The sequence below is a fragment of the Glycine max genome, chromosome 5 (genome assembly GCF_000004515.6).
Source record: "Glycine max cultivar Williams 82 chromosome 5, Glycine_max_v4.0, whole genome shotgun sequence".
NCBI classification, from domain to species: domain Eukaryota; kingdom Viridiplantae; phylum Streptophyta; class Magnoliopsida; order Fabales; family Fabaceae; genus Glycine; species Glycine max.
In genome coordinates, this window is record NC_038241.2 from 17246760 (window position 1) to 17264821 (window position 18062).

Consider the following 18062-nt stretch of genomic DNA (forward strand, 5'->3'; position numbering starts at 1 on the left):
GAGTATAAGCTGGATTTCACCTCCTCCGTGGTGACACATTCCTTACCAACACTAAGAGAATTGACAAAGCTTTCATATGATGGTGGTAGAGAGGCTAACAGAATCATGGCAACATCTTCATCCTCTATCTTAACATCTATATCTCTTAATTCCATCAAAATAGAATTTAATTCATCAAGATGATCTTTAAGAGATGTACCTTCTTTCATGTGTAAACCAAAAAGACGCCTCTTCAAGAAGAGCTTATTGCATATTGACTTAGTCATATACAGCTTTTCCAACTTGAGCCATATGCCACTTGCAGTTTCTTCATTTGCAACTTCATATAAAACTTCATCAGACAAGGAAAGCAAGATTAGTGAGTGAGCCTTTTCTTCTTGTTCTGCAAGTTCTTCAGTCTTTGAAATAGAGGCCTTTTCTTTTGATTCAGAAGCCATTTCTTTCTTCACAGATGCAGAAGCAACAGCAGCCCAAACACGTTGTTCCTTCAACAAAGCACGCATCTTGATGCGCCACAGATTGAAGTTGTTCTTTCCATTGAATTTCTCAATCCTGATTGTGTTTGACATAATTTCTTGAGTGTTCTTGATCACCAAGAAGCAACCAGAAACAAGACTCCCACAGCTTGATCTTCGTATTCAGACGAGAATCTTGAATTCCCTTGATCGCAACTAGAGCTCTGATACCAGTTTGTTATGGAAGTGATGAAGAACAAACAAGAAAGCAACAGAAAATGCAACAGACCAGAAAATGTCATACACACCGAATTGCAACAAAATGGAAAGAGAAGAAAGGAGAGAAAGAACACACACAAAATTACGTGGTTCACCTTGATCAAGGCTACATCCACGAGAGGGAAAAACAGAAAGCTTTTTATTATGATTGCAGTATACAAGTGGAAGCTTATCCTATATCTTGAAAATACAGGGCATCCTTGCCTTATATAGGCAGAGGATAAAACAAAAAAAAAAATAACAGAATACTCTTCCATATGGATTTAGGTCACAGCCCAACACATAATGTAAAATGACATTCCAAATTTGCCAGCTAGTTAGGTACAAGATGAAGCAGACCTTTCTTCCTTCAGTTTTTATTGGAATTTTGGCTTGCTGGAGTGCTCTCTCGGTTATTGCAGAAGATCGATATCAGTACTTAACATGGGAAATTACTAACGGAACAATTTATCCTCTAGATGTTCCTCAACCGGTTGGTCTTTTTTTTACCACCCTTTTAAAATGCCACTTTTTCACAATTGGAATGGGTATGAATATGATATTTTATTTTCTTTCTTACCAGGGCATTCTTATCAATGGTCAATTCACGGGCCCTACAATTGAAGCCATCAGCAATGACAATATCCTTGTGAATGTCATTAACAAGCTAGATGAAAAATTCCTCATCACATGGTTAGTTGTTCTTTTCAATTTACTCTGTAGACTAAGATACTCATGGATCCACGGGTAAAGAAAAAAAATATATTGATTATTAATTTTTGTAAAATAAAAAGATCATATCACATACATCGGGAAAAAAGGAGTTTAATGTATAAATAATTTAAAGTAATTTTTTTTCTCAATTTATTTTAAGTTCCACTCATTGCTGGTTGGTTCTGAAGATGTTAATACTGGAGTGTAATATTAGCCCTTTATTCCTTTGGCGTAATGTAAGACAGGAATGGAATAAAACAAAGAAGGACATCATGGCAGGATAGAGTTTTAGGAACCAACTGTCCAATCCCTCCCAAAAGCAACTGGACATACAAGTTCCAAGTAAAAGATCAAATTGGAACTTACACTTATTTCCCATCAACCAAAATTCATAAAGCTGCTGGTGGTTTTGGGGGATTCAATGTTGCCCAAAGATCTGTGATATCCATCGCATATCCTGCCCCAGATGGAGAATTCACCTTACTTATTGGAGATTGGTACAAAACCAATCACAAAGTAAAGAAATCAATCCCCTTAAATTGTTTTTTTTACATGCTTAATTGCTTATACTATAGTTCAAAATTGGCACAAAATCTTTAGTTATTCTGCCATTCTTAAACTAATGATTCTGATTTGTTTCAATCGTTAGAAACTTGTGTTATTAAGCACTTCATTATATCAGGCTACATAGTAGCAAATACTAATTAGGATCTATTAGTTATATTATGTTAGGCCTCTTATAAGTAAATATTATAAGAGGAGAGCCAAGACTTAATATTTATTAATAGAACTGAATTGTTTCAGTTGTTGTTTATGATAGTTATTTCAAGCAGTTGTTATTTTAATTAGGTGTGCATGTTTTTAGGACCATACATAATTGTCTTAAGCAGTTATTGTAGAATAAATTATGTGTGTATTTTTAGGACCATACGTAACTGCCTTAAGCAGTTATTGCAAGATAAATTCTAGAGTAACAGTAGGGAGGGTTAGGCAATTTTTGAGTGGTTTTTTAGGAAGGGAGAGATCAGGCTCTCGAACATCTTGGGGGAAACCTATGTATTAACTAGTCTACTTAGTTTCCAGTGTAATTTGTAATTTCTATTATGTTTCTTTGAATAAAATTCAGTCCTTATTCCCTTACCAGTTGGTATCTATCAATGAAACAGAACAGAAATTACAAATTACACAGAAAACTGAGTAGACTAGTTAATACATAGGTTTTCCTCAAGATGTTCGAGAGCCTGGTCTCTCCCTTCCTGAAAACCCACTCAAAAACTGCCTAACCCCCTGCTGTTACTCCAGAATTTATTCTGCAATAACTGCTTAAGGCAGTTACGTATGGTCCCAAAAACACACACAGAATTTTTTTTGCAATAACTGCTTAAGGCAGATACGTATGGTCCTAAAAACACACACACCTAATTAAAATAACAACTGCTTGAAATAACTACCATAAACAACAACTGAAACAATTCAGTCCTATTAATAAATATTAAGTCTTGGCTCTCCTCTTATAATATTTACTTATAAGAGGCCTAACAATACTCCCCCCCAAAAGAGTCACCTTGTCCTCAAGGTGAAACACACGAAAGTCACAATGGAGGACGACAAAAAGTGGATAGATGAAGGAAGTTAGAGATACCTGTTTTTGATGGAGAGGATGTGTATGGCTGGACAACCAGAGTAGAGAGGTATTTTGATTTGAAGGGGATGTTTGGAGTGCAAAAGTTATAGGCGGTTATGGTAGCAATGGAAGGGAAAGCGTTGACTTGGTATCAATGGTGGGAGTTTTCTACGCACCATCCAAATTGGGAGGATTTTCGGACAGCGGTTATTAGGCGTTTCCAACCCACCATGGTTGAAAGTCCTTTTGAATTGTTGCTGAGTCTCAAACAAACAGGCTCAGTGGAAGAATACTGAGAGAAGTTTGATCTCTATGCTGGTCCGTTAAAGGGTGCAGAACCAGCGTACTTGAGAGGGATTTTTTTGAATGGACTAAAGGAAATAATTAGGGCAGAGTTAAAGCTCCATCCAACAGAAAGTTTGTCTGATTTAATGGATTGTGAACAGTGAGTGGATGAGAAAAACTAGTTGTCCATCAAAGGGGGAAATCCAACAAGTGCGATGAGCGAAGCAACAATCCAATGAGGATGTATAGCAGCAACCGCACAGTGACGTGGGAACCGGGAGCGAAGCAACAATCCAATGTGTCCGAAGTGTAGTGAAGGTTTCCAATACCTTCAGAGGAAGAAACTTTAGAAAGTTAACAGATGCGGAGTTACAAGAAAGGTCTAGGAAGGGATTGTGTTCCCGGTGTGATGAAAAGTTTGGTTCAGGCCATGTGTGTGCCAACAAATAGTTACAAGTTTTAGTGTTGACCGAAGAGGATGACGAAGTGGGTATAGCGGGGGATACTAATGCAATTGAGGAAGAGGGGGAGCCAAAAGACCTCCAGTTATCTTTGTGTATTATTGCTGGACTTTCATCAAAGAAAACAATTAAGTTGTGGGATAAGATTGGGAAGGAACAAGTCATGGTACTTATTGATTGTGGAGCCTCTCATAATTTTATTTCAGCCACGTTTGTGAAACAACAGGAATTAGATATGAATGCAACCTCCATCTATACTGTGGAGGTGGGTGATGGGAGAAAGCTAGATTGTAAAGGGATATGTTTCGAAATGACATTGGAGATGCAGGGTCTAAAAATTCAACAAGATTTCTATGTCTTTGATCCTGGAGGAGTGGATGTGGTGTTGGGAATGGAATGGTTGGCTAGTTTGGGAGAAGTAAGAGCAAATTTTCGTGAATTAACTCTTAAAATTCCAGTTGCGAACGGATACCACACATTGAAGGGAGACTCGACTTTAACTAGGGTTGTAGCCTCTTTAAAATCTATCCTAAAGACTCTAAGTGATCAAGATCAAGGATTCCTAGTGAAGTACAGTCACTTGCAAAGGAAAGGTAGAGAGTCAACAATTTATCTTGCTTGGATAGAATCGATTTTGGAGGAGTATGAATTAGTCTTTCAAGAGCCGAAAGGATTATCACCCCCTAGGAGGCAAGATCATGCGATTCAGCTGAAGGAAGGGTCTAATATTCCCAACATCAGACCGTATAGGTACCCACATTACCAGAAAAATTAAATTGAAAGGTTAGTAGATGATATGCTTAACTCTGGTATAATCAGAACTAGTGTTTGTCCTTATTCTAGTCCTATAATCTTGGTGAAGAAAAAAGATTGTGGATGGCGTTTTTGTGTAGATTATTGGGCTTTTAACAAGATTACTATACTAGATAAGTTTCTTATTCCTATTATAGATGAACTGCTTGATGAATTGGGAGGAGCGGTGGTTTTTTAAAGTTGAATTTACGATCCGGTTACCATCAGATCAAGATGTGTGAGGAGGACATTCATAAAATGGCTTTCCGGACTCATGAAGGGCATTATGAGTTTGTTGTCATGCCATTTGGACTCACCAATGCACCTTCACCTTCCAATCTCTTATGAACGAGGTGCTAAAGCCATATTTGAGGAAATTTGTACTTGTTTTCTTTGACAATATTCTGGTTTACAGCAAAGGTGAGGATGACCATAAGGAGCATTTACGGGCTGTTTTGGCATTGTTGAAGGAGAACCAGTTGTTTACTAATAAGAAAAAAATGTACTTTTAGCCAAACTCAATTGGAATATTTGGGTCATATCATTTTTGCAGAAGGCGTGGCAGCAGACCCCCGGAAAATTGATGCTATGTTGGACTGGCCTATACCCAAGGTTGTTAAGGCTCTGAGGGGATTTTTGGGGTTGACGGGTTACTATAGAAGGTTTGTTAAGGACTATGGTAAGATAGCCCGACCTTTGACTCAATTGTTGAAGAAAGATAAGTTTCAGTGGAATGAGGAAGCACAAGCTGCCTTGGAAAACTTAAAGCAATTGGTGGCTGAATTGCCTATTCTGACAGTCCCTGATTTTTCCAAAATGTTTACTATAGAAACTGATGCATCCTACAAAGGGCTAGGAGCAGTTCTAATGCAGGAAGGCAACCTGTGGCTTTTCTCAGCCAAACTTTATCTGATAGGGCGCAAACTAAGTCAGTATATGAGAGGGAATTAATGGCAATTGTGATGGCTATCCAAAAATGGAGGCACTACTTGTTGGGAAGGCACTTCATAATTTTAACTGATCAGAAGAGCCTTAAATTCCTCACTGAACAGCGAGTAATGGGCGAGGAATATTTCAGGTGAACCTCTAAACTCATGGGTTTTGATTTTGAGATACAATATAGACCAGGAAAGGAAAATGGGGTGGCTGATGCTCTTTCTAGAAAGATGACATTTTCAGCTTTGTCTTCAGTCCACTTTAAGCAAATAAAAGATTGGGAAACTGAAATTCACCACGATCCTAAGCTCCAAGGAATCATTCATGATCTGATACAAGATATTAAATCCCATCCGGGCTATAAATTTCAGAACCAGAAACTGTTTTATAAAGGACGGTTAGGGCTTCCCAAAGGCTCATCTCGAATTCCATTGTTGTTACAAGAATTTCACAATTCGGCTGTGGGGGGCATTCGGGTTTCTTTAGAACCTACAAACGAATTTCAGAAGTTGTTTATTGGGAGGGAATGCGGAAAGACATCCAACAACATGTAGCTACATGTGAGGTATGCCAAATGAATAAATATCAAGCTCTTTCTCCAGCAGGACTTCTTCAACCACTGCCTATACCAACTCAAGTATGGGCTGATATATCCATGGACTTCATTGAAGGGCTACCCAAGGCTCACGGAAAAAATGTCATCTTAGTAGTGGTTGATAGATTGACTAAATACACTCATTTCCTTGCACTTAGTCATCCTTTTACTACAAAAGAGGTTGCTGAAGTTTTTATCAAAGAGATAGTTAAATTGCATGGGTTCCCTTCTTCGATTGTATCAGATCGTGACAAAATTTTTCTCAACCACTTTTGGTCAGAATTGTTCAAATTGGCTGGCACTAGACTCAAATTTAGCTCTGCTTACCATCCCCAAACAGATTGCCAAACCGAGGTGGTCAACTTTTGCTTGGAGACTTATTTGCGATGCCTCACAAGGACTAAACCTCAACAATGGCCTAAGTGGTGAAGTTGGGCTGAGTTTTGGTTTAACACCAACTACAACAACTCTCTGAAATTGACTCCTTTCAAAGCCTTGTATGGTCATGACCCACCCCATCTTTTGAAAGGAGCCATTATTCCATCAACTGTGGAAGAGGTAAACATGATGACTAATGACAGGGACCAAATGTTACATGATCTCAAAGGAAATTTGGCCAAGGCGCAGAATCAAATGAAGAAGTATGCTGACCGATCTAGGCGTTCAATACCATTAAATGTTGGTGATTGGGTGTATCTCAAGTTACAACCATATAGGCTACGGTCATTGGCTAGGAAGACAAATGAGAAGCTTAGTCCACGTTTTTATGGTCCTTACCAAATCACAAAACAGATTGGGGCAGTTGCTTTTGAGTTAACCCTTCCACCAGAGAGTAAAATCCTCCTGGTATTCCATGTTTCTTTACTCAAGAAGGCTCTCTCCCCTTCAGCGAATCCTCAATCTTTACCACCTATGTTATCGGAGGTGATGGATCAAGTGGCCTCAGAATAATTAAGAAGGGGGGTTGAATTAATTATTCCTAAACCTTTACTAATTAAAAATTTACTCTTCTAAGGATTTTACTATGTTGTTAAGTAAATGAAGAATAGAAAAGAAACTTAACCAAAAGTAAAAGCGGGAATTAAAGTGCACAACGGAAATTAAAAGAATAGGGAAGAAGGAGACAAACACACAAGAGTTTTTATACTGATTCGGCAACAACCCGTGCTTACATCCAGTCCCCAAGCGACCTGCGGTCCTTGAGATTTCTTTTCAACATTCTAAAAATCCTTTTACAAGAAAAGATCCACAAGGGATTTGCCCTCCCTTGTTCTCTTTGAAAAACCTAGTGGATGTACCCTCCACTAGAACTGGTCCACAAGAGATGTACCCTCTCTTGTTCTCAGTCAAACCCAAGTAGATGTACCCTCTACTTGTACCACAAAGGATGTACCGTCCAAGGTGTTAAGACAAAGTTCTCAGGCGGTTAAACCTTTGAAACTTTGTGAATGGGGATACAAAAGAATTCTAAAGCGGTTAGTCCTTTGAAATCTTTTGTATATGGGAAAGGGAAGAATCAAAAGAATTCTCAGACTGTGCCGTTTTGAATTCTTTGACAAGGGAGAAGGGAGACACAAAAGAATTCAGGCGTTTAGTCCTTTGTTCTTTTGGAAAAGGGAGAAGAGAGACACAAAAAGAACTCAGGCGATTAGTCCTTGGCAAATTCTTTTTGGCAAAGGGAGAAGAGAATGAAAATGATGAATAGCACAAGTTTTGTTTTCAAGGTTTGGAAAACCAGAAAACTTTAGAAAGCTTTTGATAAAGGAAGAAGAAGAAGAAGTTCAAAGAGACTCAGAAATCAATGTGGAAAAGTTGCTTGTAAAGGTTGTAAGTGTTGTTCAAATGCAAATCAAGGTCTTGCTTTTATAGACTCTTCATGTCTGGTCAAGAGAACCATTAGAAGAGTTATAACCTTTAGAAAAACTTGAAAACCTTTGGAAGAGTTACAACTTTTGATTTTGTTCAGAAACTATCATTGGTAATCGATTACCAAATCAGTATAATCGATTACACAAAGTTTTTTTGTGAAAGGATGTGACTCTTCACATTTGTATTTAAATTTCAACGTTCAAACATATTGGTAATCGATTACCAAATCATTGTAATTGATTACAACATTTTGAAATCAATTGGAACGTTGTAAATTCAGTTGAAAGCTTTTTGAAAACCATTTTGCTACTGGTAATCGATTACAATAATCTGGTAATCGATTACCAGAGAGTAAAAACTCTTTGGTAAAAGGTTTTGAGAAAAATTCATGTGCTACTCAGTTTTTGAAAAAAAATTTTATTACTTATCTTGATTAAGTCTTCTCTTGATTCTAGAATCTTGATCTTGATTCATGGAACTTGAATCTTGATTCTTGATTTTTGAAATCAAATTTCCTTTTGAACCTTGAAGTGTTCTTGATTCAATCTTGAACTCATTCTTTGATTCTTGAGATCATCATCTTTGTTATCATGAAGTGTTCTTGACTTTTGAACTTTTTTTCATCACCTTTGTTATCATCAAAACTTCTTTGAATCAATCTTGATTCATCATGAAGCTTGCTTCTATAATCTCCCCCTTTTTGATGATGACAACTTCTGAAATCAAGAAACACACACACACACACACACACTTTTTCATAGTCGATCACTCACATAAATTTCCATTCTCCCCCTTTGTTTTTGAATTTATGCTTCTCTTACAATTAAGTTGATTACTCATGTGAGTTCTTGATTTAATCCCTATTTCTCTCCCCCTTTGTCATCAACAAAAAGCCAAAGTGCGTAACAAGTTTGAAGCATTCAAATACAACTAAGCATCCACACAACATTCATGGAAAAATATAAACCAAATCATGAAGCAAGAACCATGAATAGATCAAATATATATAAAAACCACATAGTCAAATAACATAATTAATATTTGTTCAAACATACCATGCAAATAAAGAAATAGTAAATTTTTCTAATATCATAATAATATAGCCAAATACACGGCTAGAAATCAAAGTACTAGTAATATTAAATAATAGAAAACTAAGATGATGGTGGCGGCGGTGGTGGTAGATCAAAGCTTGAACGAATATAAGAAACATCTTCTTCAACCTTGGTGATTCTTGACTCCATCTCATTGAAGCGCATGTCCACTTGTAATTTCAAAGTGTCAAACCTTTCACCAACAAAGGTTTGAAGACCATCAAACCTGTCCAAAATCTTTGAAAGAAGAGATGAATCTTCTCCATCATGTCCTTCTTCACCAACATGTCGAGCACCCTTTTTCACCCAAGAGCCATCATGCTCTTTTTGATAACCAAAGGATGCAATGACTGAAGCGCCTATTAGGAAGGATCTCTTGATTGGAACATAAGGTTCAGAATCAAGAGGGATGTTAAAGTGTTGAAGGAAGAGAGTGACTAGATGTGGATATGACAATGGAGCATTCAATCGCAATGCCTTATGCATGCGATATCTAACAAGATGTGCCCAATCAATTTGTAGACCGTTATGAAAGACCCACATAACAATGAGATCTTCTTCAGAAACCTGTGCAAGGTTTGAAGATCTCGGAAGCAAGATGCGAACAATTAGATAATGAAGGATGCGGCTTTCAAAAGCCAATGAACCGGCAAGAAGCCTTCCGATCATATCCGCTTGGTTGGTGCAAACCAACCGGCGGGCATCATGCATAGAAAAATCAAACTTCCAATCGTCAATCAATGCACCTTCAAATGGTACACCTTCACTTGGCAATTGGGTTAAATCATAGAATAGGGATTGGTCAATGACCATCTTAATCCCATAAACTTTAGACATTGGGGTGCCTTCTTGGATTTCTAAGTTTGAAGATAAGGCTTTGACTAAATCAGAATAAACAGGCAATTTTAAAGACATGAAAGGAATAAGATTGGAGTTTTCAAATGCTTGAATGCATTCAAAACTCTCATTTGAAAAGAAATCCACATCAATGAATTTTGGATCAATAATGGAACGAGACGAAAAGAGATTTGTGTACCGTATCCGTTGTTCATCAGATGAAAACAATGATCCAGAGGGAATAGAGGAAGGAATCGGCATTTCCTGTGACCCGAAATGCCGTTGACTCCGACTCGAAGTGCCCTTTCGCTTCTTTGATGGTTCCGCCATTTGAAGAGATTATTCGAAATTTCAATTGGTTCAAATGAAAGAGAATGAAAAAATATGAAGTTTGGGCTTTGTGGTGAGTGATTTGGACAAGAAATGAGTGAGATATGGCTGAAGAAAGATTTGGGGCAAGGGTTTTCGAAAGAGAGGAAAGTTGTAGATTTCAGAATTTGAAATTTGAATATATAGGTGCAGGGACGCGTTGTAATTGATTACACAAATATGGTAATCGATTACCAGAGAGAAACATAGCCAAAAATAACTACTTGTAATCGATTACACTATTATAGTAATCGATTACCAGAGGTTATTTTAGCCAGAAAACAAAAGTTGATAGACTTTTTAGAAGAGAAGGAATTTTGAATGATTATCAAAATACTTTTTAAGAAAAAAAAATATATTAAAAATACTTTATGAATGATTCTTAATCATGTAATTCACATATCATATTATGCAAAACTATTAAAACATGTAGATATTCAATTATATCAAAGCAATCAAACACAAGTATTGAAGAATAATGATTATAGATATAATTAAAATATTTTAATGAAGATTTCATGCAAATAAGATAAACTCAATCAAGAACACATACTCATAATTTCAAACAATCAAAACAAACAAATGAAAGAAATGTTAGTTATCATAATCAAATTGATTGAAGGAAAAACAAATTTTTTTTTAATAAGAGAATGGTTTTGATATTACCTTTTTCATGATTAAGGTGTCTAGATCTTCAAAGATGAGGATCATACTTTTTCTCCTTGTTTTTCATTCTTGATAAATGTTCTCATCACTTTCATAATCCTTGGTTAGAAGATTAATCTCCTTTTTTGAACCATCGGATGAATCATTGTCATCCCATGCAATGTAGGCTTTCTTGGTCCTTCTTTCATCATACCTTTTCTTTTCACTTTTCTCAAGCCATTCTTCGTTTGAAGGACAATTGGCCTTGATGTGACCAATTTGGTTGCATTTGTCACACCTAAGGACTTGAGAATATTCTTGTGATTTTCTTCCATTTTTGAAGTTCTGACGCCTGTCAATTCTTCTTTTCTTGATAAATTTCTGAAATTTCTTCACAAAGAATGAAAAGTCTTTTTCATCATCTGAATCTTCTTCTTCATTTTCTTCTTGCATTGATGATGAGGCTTTAAGGGCTATACTTCTCTTCTTTTTGTCATTTTCTTCATTTTGATTAAGACGTTGGAGTTCCATCTCATGTTCCTGCAATTTTCCAAATAGAGTAGCATGAGACATGGAAGAGAGATCTTTACTTTCAGAAATAGCAGTTACCTTGGGCTGCCATTCCCTACTTAAATATCTTAAAACTTTGTTAATTAAATCTTTATTAGGAAATATTTTTCCTAAAGAGGCAAGGTGGTTTACTATATGTGTAAATCTTTTCTGCATGCTATGGATATTTTCATTAGGGTTCATCCTAAATAATTCATATTCATGGGTAAGGGTATTGACTCTAGATCTTCTTACATCAGTGGTTCCTTCATGTGTTAGTTGGAGAGTATCTCACATCTCCTTGGCATTTGTACAATTTGACACTCTAAAATACTCATCTATTCCTAGGGCTGAAGTAATAATGTTTTTGGTTTTGAGATCATACTGGATTCTTCTTCTATCTTCTTCTGTCCACTTATCTCTAGGTTTTTGTGTTGTAGTGCTTGTGCTTACATCTACTACAGTGGGTATGTATGGTCCTATTTCTATTGCTTCCCAAATGTTTAGATCTATGGCTTCAATAAAAATCTGCATACAGGTTTTCCAATAATGGTAACCCTCTCCATTGAAAATGGGTGGTCTATGAATGGAATTTCCTTCACGAAACAAAGGATTTGAAGAAGCCATGAATCTTGAAGTGGTTAAACTTTCTACAAGATACCTACTCTGATACCACTTGTTGGATCAAGTGGCCTCAAAATAATTAAGAAGGAGGGGTTGAATTAATTATTCCTAAACCTTTACTAATTAATAATTTACTCTTCTAAGGCTTTTACTATGTTGTTAAGTAAATGAAGAATAGAAAAGAAACTTAACCAAAAGTAAAAGCGGGAATTAAAGTGCACAGAGGAAATTAAAAGAGTAGGGAAGAAGGAGACAAACACACAAGAGTTTTTATACTGGTTCGGCAACAACCTGTGCCTACATCCAGTCCCCAAGCGACCTGCGGTCCTTGAGATTTCTTTTCAACCTTGTAAAAATCCTTTTACAAGCAAAGATCCACAAGGGATGTACCCTCTCTTGTTCTCTTTGAAAAACCTAGTAGATGTACCCTCCACTAGAACTGGTCCACAAGAGATGTACCCTTTCTTGTTCTCAGTCAAACCCAAGTAGATGTACCCTCTACTTGTACCACAAAGGATGTACCCTCCAATGTGTTAAGACAAAGTTCTCAGGCGGTTAAACCTTTGAAACTTTGTGAATGGGGATACAAAAGAATTCTCAGGCGGTTAGTCCTTTGAAATCTTTTGTATATGGGAAAGGGAAGAATCAAAAGAATTCTCAGATTGTGTCGTTTTGAATTCTTTGATAAGGGAGAAGGGAGACACAAAAGAATTAAGGCGGTTAGTCCTTTTTTCTTTTGGAAAAGGGAGAAGAGAGACACAAAAAGAATTTAGGCGGTTAGTCCTTGGCGAATTCTTTTTGGCAAAGGGAGAAGAGAATGAAAAGGATGAATATCACTAGTTTTGTTTTCAAGGTTTGGAAAACCATAAAACTTTAGAAAGCTTTTGACAAAGGAAGAAGAAGAAAAAGTTCAAAGAGACTCAGAAATCAATGTGGAAAAGTTGCTTGTAAAGGTTGTAAGTGTTGTTCAAATGCAAATCAAGGTCTTGCTTTTATAGACTCTTCATGTCTGGTCAAGAGAACCATTAGAAGAGTTATAACATTTAGAAAAACTTGAAAACCTTTGGAAGAGTTACAACTTTTGATTTTGTTCAGAAACTATCACTGGTAATCGATTACCAAATCAGTGTAATCGATTACACAAAGCTTTTTTGTGAAAGGATGTGACTCTTCACATTTGAATTTGAATTTCAACGTTCAAACATACTGGTAATCGATTACCAAATCATTGTAATTGATTACAACATTTTGAAATCAATTGGAACATTGTAAATTCAGTTGAAAGCTTTTTGAAAACCATTTTGCTACTGGTAATCGATTACAATAATCTGGTAATCGATTACCAGAGAGTAAAAACTCTTTGGTAAAAGGTTTTGAGAAAAATTCATCTGCTACTCAGTTTTTGAAAAAACTTTTTAATACTTATCTTGATTAAGTCTTCTCTTAATTCTTGAATCTTGAGTCTTGAATCTTGATCTTGATTCTTGGAACTTGAATCTTGAAACTTGATTCTTGATTCTTGAAATCAAATTTCCTTTTGAACCTTGAAGTGTTCTTGATTCAATCTTGAACTCATTCTTTGATTCTTGAGATCATCATCTTTGTTATCATGAAGAGTTCTTGACTTTTGAGCTTTTTGTCATCACCTTTGTTATCATCAAAACTTCTTTGAATCAATCTTGATTCATCATGAAGCTTGCTTCTACAGGAGGAGTTGGAGTTGCAGGTAACACCGGCTGCTGTAAAAGCCGTGCATAACACTGCTGCAGGGATTGTCGAGGTGCTTATTCAATGGACTGACCTCCCAGACTTTGAATCAACTTGGGAACCAGTAGACACCATCATGCACCAATTTCATTCTTTTCACCTTGAGTACAAGGTGACTCTTTTGGGGGGGGGGGGTGGGGGGGAGTATTGTTAGGCCTCTTATAAATAAATATTATAAGAGGAGAGCCAAGACTTAAGATTTATTAATAGGACTGAATTGTTTCAGTTGTTGTTTATGGTAGTTATTTCAAGCAGTTGTTATTTTAATTAGGTGTGTGTGTTTTTAGGACCATACGTAACTGCCTTAAGCAGTTATTGCAGAATAAATTCTGGAGTAACAGCAGGGGGGTTAGGCAGTTTTTGAGTGGATTTTTAGGAAGGGAGAGACCAGGCTCTCGAACATCTTGGGAAAAACCTATGTATTAACTAGTCTACTCAGTTTCCTATGTAATTTGTAATTTCTATTTTGTTTATTTGAATAAAATTCAGTTCTTATTTCCTTACAAGTTGGTATCTATCATATTATGATCCGTTGGAATATGGAGTTGTCATAACTTATTAGTCAACAATGGATATTTTCAAGATTTTGAATTGCTCATAATTTAGTCATAATTCATGATATTACAAAAGGATTTTGATTATGATTACAGATCATTTTTTAAAACCTTGGATACTATATTAATATCATGAATTAATATCCTAAACCCTTAATTTGCAGGTGCTAAGAAGACTATTGGATGCTGGCACGAGTCTTCCTTATCCCGATGCTCTTCTCATAAATGGCCAACAAGATGCGGTTGTATTTATTGGGGAAGCAGGTAACCATTTTCATCAACATTCAACATGATATTTTATTCCATATGGTCTTGAAATAATGATAGTTTTCAATTTTCATATAAAAATTACCACCAATGGTTATTAATTTTGGCTAAAATTAAATAACTTTTCAGGGAAGACATACAAGTTCAGTGTGTCCAATGTTGGGTTATCAACCTCATTTAACTTCAGGATTCAGGCCCATGCATTGAAGCTCATTGAAGTTGAAGGTGCTCACACAATCCAGGAATCGTACGATTCCCTTGATGTTCATGTGGGCTAATCAGTGACTGTTTTGGTCACACTCAGTGCGCCAATCAGTGACTATACAATTGTTGCATCTAGCCGTTTTACCGACCCTATTGTTCTCACAACCACAGCAACTCTTCGCTATTCTGGCTCCAACAGTAAGGCTCCAATTCCATTACCCTCAGGCCCAGCAACTAACGATGTAGAATGGTCCATAAAGCAAGCTAGAACCATCAGGTACGGTTTATAAATTTTTTCCTCAGATTTATCCCCTCTCAAACAAAAAAATGTACAGTAAGAAATGATATATGTTTGATTATACAACATTGTAAAGAATTGATTCCATTAAAGATAATTAGTCAGATTCTTGTACATAAATTAATTATTTATTAAATCGATAATACTTCGTACTAATAATATAATAACAAAAAAAAATACACAATTTTCTTTTCTTTTCTTTTTTTATCATGAATTCAGATTGATTGAGAGTATAAAAATTTTGCAGATAGTGCTTAGAAGTTAAATTCAATATGTTTTTGAGAAAATACTTTTAGTTTTATTTTTTATTTTCATTTTTAATTAAAAAAAGTTAAACCTTATTTTTATTTTAATTACTTTCAAAATTTTAGTATAAAATAGAAAAAATAAGTGAAAATAATAAATATATCTATATATGTTTGTTACTTTATACACAAATATAATAAAAAATAAAATAAAAATATGGCATTTTTACAATTAAAAATTAAATAAAAACAAAAATAGAAAATGTTTATCATCTCAAATAAGTGGTAAGAATATAATTTACTTAAGTTAGTTAAGTTTACAATTTCTTAAAATTCAATTAAAAGGTTAAGTTTAGACTATTTAGTTAATAAATTCATTTTTTTTAAATGTTGCCCTGTTTTCAATTGGGAATCTTGTGATCATTGCCTCTGACTGTGTTTTGTTCTGTTGTTTGGAAGACTGAATTTGACAGCAAATGCAGCTCGGCCAAATCCTCAGGGCTCATTCCACTACGGAACCATCCCTATTCTAAGGACACTTGTGTTGGCAAATTCCAAAGCCATAATAAATGGAAAGCTACGATATGCCGTGAATGGAATTTCCCACATCAACCCAAACACCCCATTGAAGCTTGCTGATTGGTTCAACATTCCTGGTGTCTTTGACCTCAACACAATCAAAGATGTTCCTCCCCCTCCAGGCACCCCTGCCAAACTAGGCACATCTGTCATAGGATTCACCTTCCATGACTTTGCAGAAATAATCTTCCAGAACAATGAGAATTACATTCAGTCATGGCACATGGATGGATCTAGCTTCTATGTTGTTGGGTAGGACAACTATTTTTTATTTTTTGTTAATTGGGTTTGATTTAATTATTGATTGCAAAATTGAATAACCAAATTTAAATTTTAAGATATGGCAATGGCTTGTGGACTCCTAATTCGAGAAAGACTTACAACTTGGTTGATGGGATTACTAGACACAGTGTTCCGGTGAGTCAATTGTTGCACTAATGATATTTTGTTAACAATATACTTTCTAATGCTGTTCAACTTTTACTTACTTTCTCCTATGTACTAAAATTTAACTGAGATTCATTCTACAAATTCTTGTTAAGTGAGTTATTGTAAACTTCTAATACATGTATTTGATTCTTACGAATAAAAAAAAACTGATATTCATTCAACTAATTAGTAAAAAGAGTGTATTTGAAAGACATTAGAGGATGTATTCCTAGAAAATTTTGTATATTTAATCTCTTGCGTGTATGCAATGGGCAGGTGTATGCAAACTCTTGGGAGTGTCATATTGATATCTTTGGACAATAAGGGTATGTGGAACTTGAGGTTTGCAATATGGGAAAGATGGTATTTGGGACAAGAATTGTATCTCAGGGTGTGGAACAATGAACAGAGCATATACACTGAGACTGTTGTTCCTCCCAATGCACTGTTTTGTGGCAAGGCTAAACACCTGCCCAAGTCAGACTCACGGAAGGGGTTCATAGTTGGCAAATTTACCACAAAGGGACCCTTTTACAAACTATTTATCAAACAGGGTCCCTTCTGAAAGTATTAACAGAGGGGGTCTCTTTTGCAAAGGATGCCGCCATCACCACTAGCGAGAAGGGTGCTGACGTGGCTGCCATGCGAGGGTGCCTCCAGCACCAACTGCGATACAGGTTCCACGTGCGCAAGCCGCCAACAGCAATGGAGGGACATGCACAAGCCGCCAACACCAATGGCGAGACATGTGCCAACGTGGATGAGTCCCGCCATTGCTTCCTGCGAGACCAACGTGGAGCAGTGCCGCCATTGCTTTCTGCGAGACAGGTGCAACTGGATTTGCTTCCTGCGAGACACACAAGTGCTAGCTAGGGCACTGTTGGTGAGCCATTTGCAGGCTAGGGCATTATTGAGCCATTTGCAGGCTAGGACTTGCAGCTGTGTAAGGGTCACATGCATACAGTGTTGCTTGCAGAGGGTCACATGCATGCTTTAATGGTCAGACGACTTCGTGTAATTTTGGCTTAGTCACATGCATGCTTTAGTGGCCAAACTTCGTGTAGTTTTCGTTTGAATAAGAGCACCGTATAACTTCAAATTTCACATTCCTGAAGAGAAAAAGAAAGTGGTCTGAAGAGAGAAAGAAAGGCAGAAACGTTTTCTTTGAAGTTTCGTTTTGTTTGAAGTTTGTTGATTCCATCTTCAAAGTTCTATTTATTTATTTAAAGTAAGGATTTTTTGTATTTATTTAAAGGAAGGATTTTTTATTGAGTCAATTTTTTAGAAGCCTTCTTTCATTCTGTTTCAACTTGAATTTTTGAATAATTTTTATCATTTACAAATTGTTTATTTTGAAGTAATAAATTTTGTGGTTAGAATCAAATTTGAAGCTGAAATTTAAGTGTAGTAATTTTTTGAATTATATTTTTTATTTGAAAATTATTACCAGTAATTATTTGAATTAGGTTTTTGCGTCTGAAATTTTTTTAAGTGTAACCCTTCCATTTATAAGCCTTTGTTGATGGTATTTCAGCCTTAAGAATATTTATATGTGATACTTCCAGGTTTTGAAGTTGAGGATTTTTTCATAAATTATTTAATTAGAGTAATA

At 36.0% G+C, this 18062-nt stretch overlaps 1 pseudogene; it reads left to right on the forward strand.

Moving 5' to 3' along the window:
- Positions 1 to 1026: 1026 nt before the first annotated feature.
- On the forward strand, positions 1027 to 17493 carry LOC100814003 (L-ascorbate oxidase homolog; annotated as a pseudogene).
- Positions 17494 to 18062: the final 569 nt, after the last annotated feature.